The 12,996-nt window shown below is 33.6% G+C and overlaps 1 protein-coding gene across 1 annotated transcript in view; it reads left to right on the top strand.

Moving 5' to 3' along the window:
- The first annotated feature begins 1,066 nt into the window (after window positions 1-1,066).
- LOC143248808 (excitatory amino acid transporter 1-like) overlaps window positions 1,067-12,996 on the top strand; it is a 47,875-nt gene continuing 35,945 nt past the window's right edge. Inside the window, exon 1 of the mRNA XM_076497579.1 lies at window positions 1,067-1,228. The gene's annotated coding sequence lies outside the window, so the exon portion shown is untranslated. The remainder of the gene's footprint in view (window positions 1,229-12,996) is intronic.

The following is a 12,996-nucleotide window of genomic DNA, read 5'->3' as shown; positions in this document are numbered from 1 at the left end:
GATTATATTTTAGATGGTGTAAGATCTTTGCAAAATAGAGTATCATATGCTGTGTTAAATATTGTTTTAATTTTCTTTTACGATGTCATTGTTTGTATGAAAAGTATTGTAAACATTTTTAGCTGATTCTCTGACAAATCTTCAATGTTGTACTTGTGATATGTTTACTGCTATTTTGTCGCACCTTGCAAACGTTTTGTTAAATAATCTTTTATAGTATATCTACATCATTAGTAACCAATCGAAAAATATTTGATATGTGTGTTTTGGTTTTTAATCTTATGTAGAATAACATTTTCTCCGATAAACTAAATTTCTAATCGTTCCTGTCTTCTCATTATGTCAAAAAATAAATAAACTTCTATCGTTGTAAAATTCGAAAATATGCGAATATATAATAAAAATAGCATCACATTACATTCTGGTTTGAATTTCGCGTAAAGCTACACGAGGGCAATCTGCGTTAGCCGTTCCTAATTTTGTAGTGTAAGATTAGAGCGAAGACAGCTAGTCATCACCACCCACCACCAACTCTTGGGCATCTTTTACCACCGAATAGTGGGATTGACGGTAACGTTATAACACCCCTACGGCTGAAAAGACGAGCATCTTTGGTATGACGGGGACACGAGTCGAGTGCCTTAACCACTTGGCCATGCCGGGCCCATTACATTCTGAGCAGACTGAGTGTTATAGGTTGTAGTTATGCACTTTATAACAATTAAATAGCTCTTTTTCTTTATTTCTCTCAAACTTAAAATATGTTAGGTTAAAGTTATACAACATTTTATTTAGTTATTTAATTTAAGAGCAGTGTTGGATACACTCTGATGATATTAACTGTGTATTCATACACTCTCGCTTTGTGGCGAGTTATTTCTAACATCAGGTTTGCTTACATAATGTTGTAGCATGTCTTCATTCTATACAAATCGAAAAAAGAGATGACGCCACTGCTTAAATGTGTAATTCCACAGTCCACAATCATAACGGCAGATGTGTATCCACATTTTACTCTCGAACGACAATCGTTTTAACTTCCCCAATAAAACAACTAGTCGTAATATTTGCATTAGGTCTGCATGAACACAAGTGAAGTCATCATTATATACATTTATGTTTTATTATTTAAAGGACTGCAGTCTTGATGTAAAGAGAATATTCCATATTTAAGTTTGGAAAAACTATTGCAATATCAATTAGAAGAAAGCGTTTTTAAGTGTTTTGGGTAAGTAATTTTTAGCATGGCACCTAGAAGTAAAAAATAAAACTGACATGATTCTGTTTAGAATTAAACACAAATATACACGATGGACTGTGTGTGCGCTGCTCACCAGAGGTATCGACACCACTGGAGGAGTAACTGGAAATCAAATATATTACTATGATAAATTTATATTACACCAGTTTGTTTCTCGTTTGTTATTGATTAGTGGTTTAATTTTCCAGTAAATATAAGTATATTAAGCTTTTCATTTATATTTACTTTAAAGCATTTCGTTATCATAGTTTCCTCATAAGTTTTTCTGTTATAAAATGTATTCAGCCGTATGTAGATAACATGAAAATAAAGCAATTAAAATCGATTAGATATAACTTTGGAAAGACAGAACTCGTGTTTCTTCCTTAATACTTTCTTAGATTCTACTTTATTTTTATTTTTACACATCCAGTTTTTTTCCATTCGCCCCTCGCTTGTTCAGCGGTATGTCTCCCGATTTATAACGCTAACATCAGGGGTTCGATTCCCTCGGTGGGCTGACCAGATAACCCGATGTGAATTTGCTATAAGAAAAAAACATAATTTTCTTTTGTGTATTAAATAAAGAGAAATTCCTCAACCAAGCACTATTTTAAAATGAACGTTATTTTATTTAGTAGTAATAGTTATATATAGTTTTTAATTAAAAACATTGTTATTTACTAGCATGATGGGAATGATGTTAAAATCATTTGAACGGATCTTTTCCAGATTTAGAAAAATAATTGTAATTATGAAGCAGCTAACGCTCATAACTTTTATTTATTCTGCTTATTTATTAAACCTACAAGCTAGGAATTACTAGCAAAATTTTTTTTTCCATATTTGTTCTCATTAACCAATGACATTAAATTGTAGGTGTACATGCTAAATTTGGTAATAATTGTATTCAACCTTAAAATTATCTATGAGATCTGTATTCAACAGAATATTAAATCGTTTCATGTAATGGTATTAAATAACCGCGCGCGTTAATTTATTTTTAATTCGAAGGCGCTATTTTATTCCCCCTTAACATATCATTCGTATTTTTGGGCCAAACAAAGAGTACCACAATTGAACATTTGAAACAAAGCTGTAAATGTATTCTGTCTGTGTTATAATCGTTACTTACTGAACAATATAACGTTTATTTCTTTTTGTTTTACTCAATGGTCTTATATTAACGATTGCAATGATTTGTTTTGTAATTTAATATTTTTATATTAACGCTTTGTTTGTCGAAAAGTCTAATTATGTGGCCTTAGTTTCTTCCCTGGAAATTGTATTTTCTTTAATCTTTCAAGTTACGATAACTGGTGAAGATATAACTTTGTTGAGTGTGTTAGGTGCATTGTTTATTACGTTAGCAGTAACAATGAAAGCATGTTTTCAATGGTATTCTGAAAGTCCTGAAAGTTTTATGAAAGCTTGGAACCAAATAGGAATAAGATGCTTTAGAAGTAGAACAGTATCTTCGAATGAACTCTCTCTATATGAATGACAAGATGAATAATGAAATCATAAACTGCTTTGTTAAAATTACGTCTACTTTTAATTAATTTTGCTTTACCTTATTAACTAGAATTCGTAAAAAATGAATCGTACAAACCGTAGTTGAATTAATTAAGTTACAAAGAAAAACATAATCAAGGTTTATAATATTTAATTATTTTTTACTCATATATCATATTATAACACATTTCTGAGATTATTCATAGATGTCCAAGAATGATTTCAAAATAAATAAAAGTTTATTATTACAAAGGATTCAGATGCATCATTATCGAAATATTTGAACACAATTTGAATATATGTCTTATAGTGTAATTTGAAGTTTGTTCTCAACCATTAAAGAACATCTTTTTAGATTGTATATTGTCTTATTGAGGTTCTTTTTGGGATGACCAATACTATTGAGAAACAACATTAAAGAATATTAAGATGGTTCACTAAGTAATCAGTGCTGTAGTTCAAAATATATCTAATTACACAGGAAATCTCATAAAAACAATGGCTTTACAATGGTCTATCTGTCTTGTGCCCACTCTAAGTACGAAATATGCATAGCTATATATATTATAAATATATTATTTTGCACAAAATATGGATAAAACTATCCTATTATAAGGAACATAAGTACACACTCACAACTACGAACATACCCTTTAATTATAACAATTCCTATGAAACAAATATTGAACAGAGACTACCCCTTTCAAAATGATTAGACTGACTCATTAGGCAATTAGCAATATAAACTAAAAAAACTTTGAAATTTTAAAGGCAGATAGCTTGTCTCCTTGAGATAGGTATGAGGAGTCTAACAGTCTGCATAAAATTATCACATAAAAATAAAACCCGTTAGCAATTCATGAACTACATTATTATATAATAAATATTTCTAAACTCTTAGGAGCTTTGAAACGAAGATTAATATACAAAAAGTAAACTATGAATTTTAAAGTAAATATAGATATATAGATATAAATGCAGAAATAAAACATTCTACAAAACAAATCCTTAAATAAATTTAAAATTCTTTCTTTTTTAAGAAACTAATAAGAAAAGCAGTAATTTTGTATTTATTACAAATAAAAATAATTTGCTCAATAAAAATAATGCAAAGTTATAAGTCCCAAAATAAAAATACATCATAAACTTTGAACACCTTTCTTTATCACACCTTTATGTACAAATGGAAAAGGACAAATAATCTTATAATTATCAAATATACAAATAAATACACATAGTAAACACACAAACTACTCAGTTTAAATTATCAACCGTTATCATTTATGTATCTATTAGTCTTTCGCTTAAATCTACTCAACTTTACTGCCTCCACAAGATCTGAAAGCAATACATTCCATACGTCAACCACCCTATCAGAAAAATAAAGTTGTCTTCATTGAAATGGCTTTCAATTTGCCTAAGTCTTTTATTTGTGTCCCCTAGTTTTATAAGTCCAGCAGTTAAATATCATAAATGTTGATGCATCAACATTATCAGTCCATTTACAATCTTAAGCACTTCAATGAGATCCATTCTAACTTTTCTCTTTTAAGAGAAAACAGTTTTAAGAATCTTAATCTATCCTCATATGACAACCCTTTTATCTCAGGCACCATTTTAGTAACCCTCTTCTGAGCCCTTTCCAACAATTAGATGCTTTTCCTAAGGTAAGGAGTCCAAGACTGAACACAATATTTCAAATTTAGCCTAACCAGCGACCTATACAATGAAATTATAACCTCTTTAGACTTGTATTCAATACTTCTGATGATACAACCTAAAATCCTTTTTGCCCCGCTTCTAGAATAGCACACTCCTTGGATGACTTTAAAGGTTGATCAACCATTATACTTATATTCTTTTCTTTCGTGATACTCTTAAGGTTATTTCCATCCAAATTACACTTATATTTCAAATTATGATAACCCACATGCGATATCTTGTATTTATCGTAATTAAAACCCATCTACCATTTATTTGCCTAACTCAGTAAATTATCTAAATCTCTTTTAAAGCAACAGCATCCTCTTCGCAACTAGCGACACCAGAGACACGAATATCGTCTGCAAAATTCAGCAGTTTATTGACTTTTCTTGCATGTGTGTCATTGATACAAATGAAAAAGAGCAACAAAGATCTTAAGATTGAGCCCTGAGGTACCCCACTTGTGATATTAATCTAGTTTGACTGAGCTCCATTGTAATAAGCCTCTGCTTTTTTCCATCAAGCCACACTTCTATCTAATTTGTAATTTAACAAATGTTTTTAAGTGACAAAAGACATATCTGACACTGCCCTTAGTGAAAGCAAGACGGTTATGGTGAAAATTTATTCTCAAGACGGCTGGAATGGATATTGTTTCTTGGACTTTATTATTGTTTGTTTGTTGTTGATTGTGTTGTTGATATAGGTGTGTATAATTTTCTCAACGATTTTTGGAAGAAATTTCATGATGTTGATGAAGGGTTGTTTTATTTTGTTGATTTCATCATTAACTTTATCAGGTGAACATAGTTTTGTGGCTGTGTTTGTTTGGTTTCTTGACATGTTAAGGTTTTGTTTCATATGCTGAGTCCCAGGGAATGTGTAGTCAGAATGTACCTTATACTGTTAAATATATATTGTGAAATTGTCGGCTGTTCTCTAAATTTGTTGAAGACTCCCGAGCGTAAAAATCAGCAAGGTATGTTTCACGAAAGCACTAGCGTATTGTTGGGTTAACTGAAATTTCTAAGATTTTGTTTTAACGTTTATAAACAGACACACCGAGAGAGAATTTTATGTTTTTGATTTCCTACAGCTGGCATTCTATAAACATTGGAAGTTATAACTGTGATTGACGCTTATCAATCGAAAAACTAAAGATACTTGACCAATAACGTTTAAATATCAAACATTACAAACCGTTAACTTCAGCGGATTACCATCGGAAATTAGTATTCCAACGAAGACGTTTTATAATTTCGGCTTTTGGAAACTCAAGTGATCAACGAGAAAAAGATAGCTAGCCGTTAAGTGAAATACAGCGATATCAACTGGAAATCAATACATGAGCCGTCAGAAGAATGTTCAGTTTCAGATCAGATAGAATACTCAATTTCACAACACATAGGATTTTGCACAACAGTTACAAAAGCGTTATGTAAAATTTATATTTAGAAATGTTAAATGTAAAATGTGTATTACGAAATTCCTACGTATTCAGTAAAATTTATCCACCTGCCAGGAATTTGAATGTGGGAACTGAAATATTCTCTCACTAGTGTTAATGAAACGAGCAAGTGCATTATGTATTTAAATAACACCTTACACGTCAATAGTCACAGTTAAATTCATATTGCCTGGTCTAAACATTTAGAACAAATCCATATTTTCATTCATGTGTTGCTAAATATTTCCGTTATTCAGTTGATGGTTTTATATAATATGCTTTATTTTGTTTGTTTGTTTTTTGAATTTCGCACAAAGCTACTCGAGGGCTATCTGCGCTAGCTGTCCCTAATTTAGCAATGTAAGACTAGAGGGAAGGCAGCTTGTCATCACCACCCACCGCCAACTCTTGGGCTACACTTTTACCAACGAATAGTGGGATTGACCGTCACATTATAACGCCCCGACGGCTGAAAGGGCGAGCATGTTTGGCGCGACGGGGATGCGAACCCGCGACCCTCAGATTACGAGTCGCACGCCTTAACACGCTTGGCCACGCCGGGCCTATATAATACGCATATATATATATATTTGTAAGATGTGACCCATATATATACATATATTAATAAATGCTTATTCCCATATGCTATATCATCACATACACTAGTAACTTATGACAGACTGTCTCTAGCTTGTGTACCATTATTAGGTTCTCCAGGAATAAATGTCGGAATTCTCATGATCACATTTAGAAGCTGAATATTGAGTAACGTGTCGTTGATTGGTTGGTTTGTTTAATCCAACGTATGTCGCTTACAAGGTGTCTTATTGTGTGCTATTTTAACGTTATTCACAGTAAGTTTCGCAACCCCCAGGACAGCATGGACAAGAAGGACTTTCTGATTTTCTTCTACGATCTCAAACTTGGACGAAAAACTATAGAAACTACACGGAAAATCAACCAGGCGTTCAACCATGATTCTGTTACTGAAAATACCGGCTTCGAATGGAGATGAAAGTCTTGAAGACCACAAAAGTCATGGAAGAAAGCCATCCTTAGATAGAAACACATTAAGGGAAGCAGTTGAGACAGACTGTCGTCCAACAGTACGTGAGCTTGCAGGAAAGCTAAGCACAAGCAAATCAAACATTGTCGACCACCTAAGTGCGATTGGAAAGAGAAAATAGTTGGATAAGTGGATTCCGCATGAGTTGACTGAAGATCAATAAACATTGACGTTATGAGACCTGTTATGGATGACGCTCCAAAAATTGAATGAATTGGGAATCGAGACTATGCTTCATACGCCTTATCTTCCATATCTTTCTCCTATAGATTTTTAATATTTCTAGCGCTTTGACAACGTTTTGAACAATAAACTTTTGCAAAACCAGGCAACTGCAGAAGAAGTTCTCAAGGAGTTTATTGACCATAGAAACCCTTATTTCTACAACGGAGGGATAAACAGCTCGCTACACGTTAATAAAAGTGTGTTGAAATAAATGGTGCTTACTTTGATTAAAGCATGTTTTACAACTCTGGTTTATACTTTTCCAAACTTCACAGTTCAAAAACAACATTTATTTCTGGACAACCTAATATTTTGGTAACCTTCTCAGATTACTTTCTGAGGCTACGACTCAATAACTGTAGTATCTTAATGTTCTGCCATCTCTGATCCATCTAACTCAACATGTTTTACTTTTTTGGAAAAAAAATGAAATGAACAACCATTTGCAGAACACAGCCAAACTAAAACTTTTAGGCTAAAATGATCAAAATCTAGGATAATTATTTGTGTTTTTTTTTTGCAGAAAATGTAAAAATATGCTTTCAGAGAAAAAATAACCATCTCATTGCATTTGGAGAAGTTTTAAGATCTTTTCATGTATATGAAATCGAGTGAAAGCCATGAGATACGTTTTTCAGAACTCCCACCACTCAGCTAAATCAGATAGTGATTCTAATTCTTACAAAACACCTGACAACATTTCAGTTAAAAATTTCAATGCCCTTTCTACTTAATTTTGAATTCTTAGCTATACATCATCTTCAAATGTACAAATTTTTAATACATCATACATCTATTTAATACGTATACTAGCACCATTCACTATTAACACCAAATATCCTAACCATCAACAACGGTGGTGGAGTGGCATATGGTGAGGTTTTAATAACTGGTTTGCTTCTGGTAATGGCGGCTTTTCTTCTAGTGGTAGTAGGGACTCTCTGAGTCTGCGCCACCATCACTGGTGCCGGTCAAATGCTGGAAGACATTTTACTACCCCCTTTCCTGTGCCTAACTTCTCAATATAACTAGAGCTCTCGGAGGGTATTTTGTTGGCTTTAAGATGTCGGGACTCAACCAGATATATAAGCATACGTCTAATAGTTTGTCCATTTATTAACCCAGTGTATGGATATTCGCGTATTTTGCACGACCTTGTAAACACCATGAAACCATGAAGGTAAACGTTCCGCAAATATGAAAGTGCACCACGTGTCTTTAGAAAATTAAAGTTGATTTTTGCTGAAACATTACAATTCACTGGTACTCTGGTATATAGTATTCCAGTAGCACCTCACCTAAATGCTAGATAAAGTTCATAGGTGAATCGTCCAAGCTCAGGATACAAAATAGAGTTCCAGCACCTCAGATCAGCCATTCTAAAGAGTATTCTGTCTCAAACACTTCCAGAAACAGTCCAGATTTCTATTCATCATACCTTTAAACATATGGGGTAAAACATGATTGGCTAAACAGGCTTTCCGTATTGCCAAAGCCTCTTCCTTGCAGATTCTTTGCCATTGGCCGCAATGCCACTGATTGCTATGCAGGGTAATAGACATACTCAGGGATTACAACTCTAGAACGAACTGTTTATCCTTGGACAAGATGGCAAAACAGCAAGTTCTACTCATCAATTCACCCTGAAAGTCTACATGACCCTAGGTTTCTTTGTAAATCATGGTCAGCCTGATTCTCACTGTTTTGTAGAAATTTCCACAGATCTTTTGACGAGAGTTGTTTCTTGCTTACTACATCGAGAGTAGATAAATAATATTTTTAACACTTCGAAAAACGAATGTTTACTACAGGTAGATCACTCTTTCAACCTATTGCTGATGCATCCCAGCTGGTGGTAAGTGGATAAACTAAGCTCTTGCGTAAAATCAGATGACGTGTTCGCCTAAGATTAAAATAAGAAATGCTTTAGCTTCTATAAAGCTGACAGACAAACCAGACATTCTATTTCCTTAGCTTTCAAAACTTCACTTTATGTGCAGCATAACGCTTAAGCTTATTAGTTTACCAAAGCATCAAGGACATGTTTCACAAGTGAACATGTACAACAAAGTTTCAAATCATAAGAACATTTAATTACAAGTCAATTAATTATTCTTTAACAATTTATAAATCCAATACGTTTACTTTTATCAATACATAATATGTTTTATAACAACATTGTCAAATCACAAACTTGACAAGTATACTGAAACATTTATTAACAAATTCCTCAAGATACAATTAATAGGTCCAGCATGGTCAGGTGATTTGGGTACTCAATCTGTAACCTGGTTCGAATCCTCGTCACACTAAACATGTCGCCATTTCAGCCGTAGGGGCGTTATAATGTGATGTCGGTAAAAGAGTGTAGCCCAAGTACTGGCGGTGGTTGGTGGTGATTAGCTGCCTTCCCTATAGTATTACACTGCCAAATTAGGGGCGGCTAGCCAGATGGACCTCGCGTGGTCTTGCGAGAAATTCCAAAAACAAACAAACAATACAACGAGTATATTATAAACATCTTACGTTATAAAATACTGGACTAGCTTTCATACATTTTTTGTACATTATATCAGTACCACTGTTTCAGTTTAAGGGTTTCCAATGTTTCTTATCTTATTATTTCTATTGTATGATCTCAAAATCTATATATCATTTGTTAATACCAAAGGATAGCAAGTAAATGAAGAATGAGATGTCTTCAGTTAGATAAGTTAAGTGAAGGATATGGAGCTACTTGAAGTTTAATTTGTTTTCACTTGAGTTTGCTGTGAGATTAAAATTTCAGTAGTGCAATGATTTAATACTGCACTATTGTATAGCCCGTCAAAATGACGGAGTAAATACAATTATAGTATACCCTAAACTCACATTTCATAGATAACTGAAATCAATAATTTTGCGAAATCAAGCTTGACCATCAAAGAGATAGAGAAGTATAATCGAGGCACTCAAACATCACTAAATTTCTTTGTGAGCCAATCAAAACTGAGATCACTCATGAAATGAATTCGTGGCGTATTCCCAGAATAATTACATAGGCTTGCAAATTTTAACTTCATCAAAGTAGTTTTGGTTTTCATAATGGATTTTCTGTTATTCAACTCTGCAAATTTCGAAAATGATATATTTTTCTCTATCCCGTAAGGATTTTTTTTACAACTCTTGAAGGAAAAAACCTTTTACTTAGATCAAATTATTATTTCATTTACCACAATGAACATTTTTTTATTATTAACACGTTAACCTGAAGATGACCTAAGAAGATCGAAACGTTGTTTTGAATTTTATTATATTAATAAAAGTTAACAGTTTTGTTAACCTGAAGATGACCTAAGAAGATCAAAACGTTGTTCTGTATTTCATTATATTAATAAAAGTTAACAGTTTTGTTAACCTGAAGATAACCTAAGAAGATTGAAACGTTGTTCTTTTTTTTATTATAATAAATGTTAACAGTTTTGTTAACCTGAAAATCACCTAAGAAGATCGAAACGTTGTTCTGTATTTTATTTCAACTAAAGTTCTAATATTTATAGCAGCCGTCTTTAGAATACATAGTCTTATGTTGTTGTTAGTCTATGTTCTGAAAGTATAAAATGAAATACATAGACTACAAAATTCGAAAAGTGTTTGTTGATTTTTTTAATTAAGTGTCTCAGTTGATTAAAGAGGTTTGTTTTATTAAAAACACTGTAGATATAACAGAAAATAGGTTAATACAAAAATGATTTAAGCTTAAAACTGAACTGCTGTTTTACTTCATTTAAAATGTGGCACGGTTAGGGTAGATTATTTGGCGCCCTGATCGTGAAAGTGGGTTTTCTCGGGGTACTCCCATTCTCCACCACCCAGCAAATTCTGAGACTTTTGGATTTACATATCCACTATTCGCTTGTGTCTTTGTTTGTTTGTTTTTTGGAGGAGGTCGATAGCTATCTTCTTGCTGACCACCAACTGACCTTTGTCACCAGCCTGCAGCACAGTTTGGTATACTTAAAATTCTTTCGGTTTAGCTCTTAATCAGTAGCACAGCACGAAATTTAACTTCATAAGTAGGGCAAAGAGTAGGACTCTTCTGAGCGCCCTCGATTGTTTTGCGTTTCTTTCTGAGGCGCAAAATGTTAAAACGGAATACCTGCCACGATTTTATTATTATTACACATACTCGGCCCTGAATCATGACGTTTGAGTTGATGCTTCATCTAGCCTGCCGTCAACTTGCTTCTTCTACCGATTTTTTCCTTTATCTTTGCTTTGCTGCCTGCCAAGCCTACTAGACCTGCGCCTACCAGATTTTTGTTAAATATATCAGCTCATTTGGCCCAATATAGACGATAGTCACTCACCTAATATTCAAACCTTTTTACCACAAGCAGAGGGAAGTAGGACTGTTCAGTCTTCGAGAAATATTAACCTTATTCCTAACCAATTGCCCGAAATGTGTGTGTATACACACACTGAGTTAGAGTCTGGTCATTAGACAAGTCACCTGAGACTCCGTAGCAGTCACCGAGCAAGTAAAACGCGCCAAACTCCCTCTGCTATCATTTTTCTCTCGTTGCCAGGACCACCTTCGCCAGTCACCTTACCGATCTCGCCAGTAATAGTCGACGAATTACCGCCACACCTTACGTCGTTACAAACTGCCACTTTTATCACTCAGGCCAAACCTGGTGCAACCATAGACTCTTCCTGCGTTGAGGCGGAATGTTCCTCCATCCCTCTACACCTGAAGATCTATCCTATTTATGTCAACCCCTGGAACACTGAAATCAACGTCAGCTATTCAAGAGCTCTATTAATCTGTTCTCCTAAGCAAAGAGTATTCGAAGAATTCTATCTGAATAAATGCATTTTGGCTTTCATAATCGAGAGCTAGCTTTTATATAGGTTGAATTTCACCCATTCATACCTAGTATAGAATATATGTTTAGGTAGGTATGTTCATTGAAAGTTTTCTCAGTTTTCATGTAGCGTTTGCACGCGGCTGATCACGTTGGCTATATGTCGTGAAGCCATAAACAAATTACTGAACTTTAAAGCAGGTGAAAGTTCCACATAATAAATTTTGCTCAAACAAGCGTGTATGTGCTTCTGCAATTTTTAGAAATTGGCCTATTCAAACAGTTGATTCAGAAACCTGTACAAACTAGCCTGAAAAATATACACGTAAAACAGCGCTTGCAGCATGTAACCTAAACCTAATTTTAAAACAAGCTATCTGTACTCTACCAGCCACGGGTATCGAAACCCGATTTTAGCGCTATAAGCTCTCAGAATGAGTAACGGAGGAGATACAACCTAGGAATTGTCAGGGTCTCACAAGCACTTTAATTCAGAACAATGTGATTCAAATATCCCATCGGTAAGTACAGAGTTCAAAAATAGTGGAATATATTCAGGAAAAACCGTACGATTGCATAATTAAACTAATTTCCTACAAGCTAAACGTTCACAATTTTAATTTTAAAAAGAAAACTTCCTTCCTGGTTGTATTTAGTGTAACAAATATTAGTAATAAACAACAATAAACGATTCATATAATAGGAAATTGGAGGTTTTTGAGATTTTACTCTTTTTTTCATTGTACATCTAAATTAAACAAAGGTTTGTTATGAAATGTTAGAGAAGAGCTTTCAACTTATTCCACTTTGTAACTTTTCTCAAATCTTGAAATTTAATTAGTTTGTTTCGTCTACTTTTAAAACGCAAGGTAAAGTAATACATCGAATTTTTAAAATGATAAAGGAAACCTAATGTCATCTTGCCAAGATAATTGGGGAATCGCTGAACCTA

The sequence above is a fragment of the Tachypleus tridentatus genome, chromosome 4, assembly GCF_004210375.1.
Source record: "Tachypleus tridentatus isolate NWPU-2018 chromosome 4, ASM421037v1, whole genome shotgun sequence".
Classification (NCBI taxonomy): Eukaryota; Metazoa; Arthropoda; class Merostomata; order Xiphosura; family Limulidae; genus Tachypleus; species Tachypleus tridentatus.
Note: the sequence above shows the minus strand (reverse complement) of the source record. Positions and strands in the feature narration are given on the sequence as shown.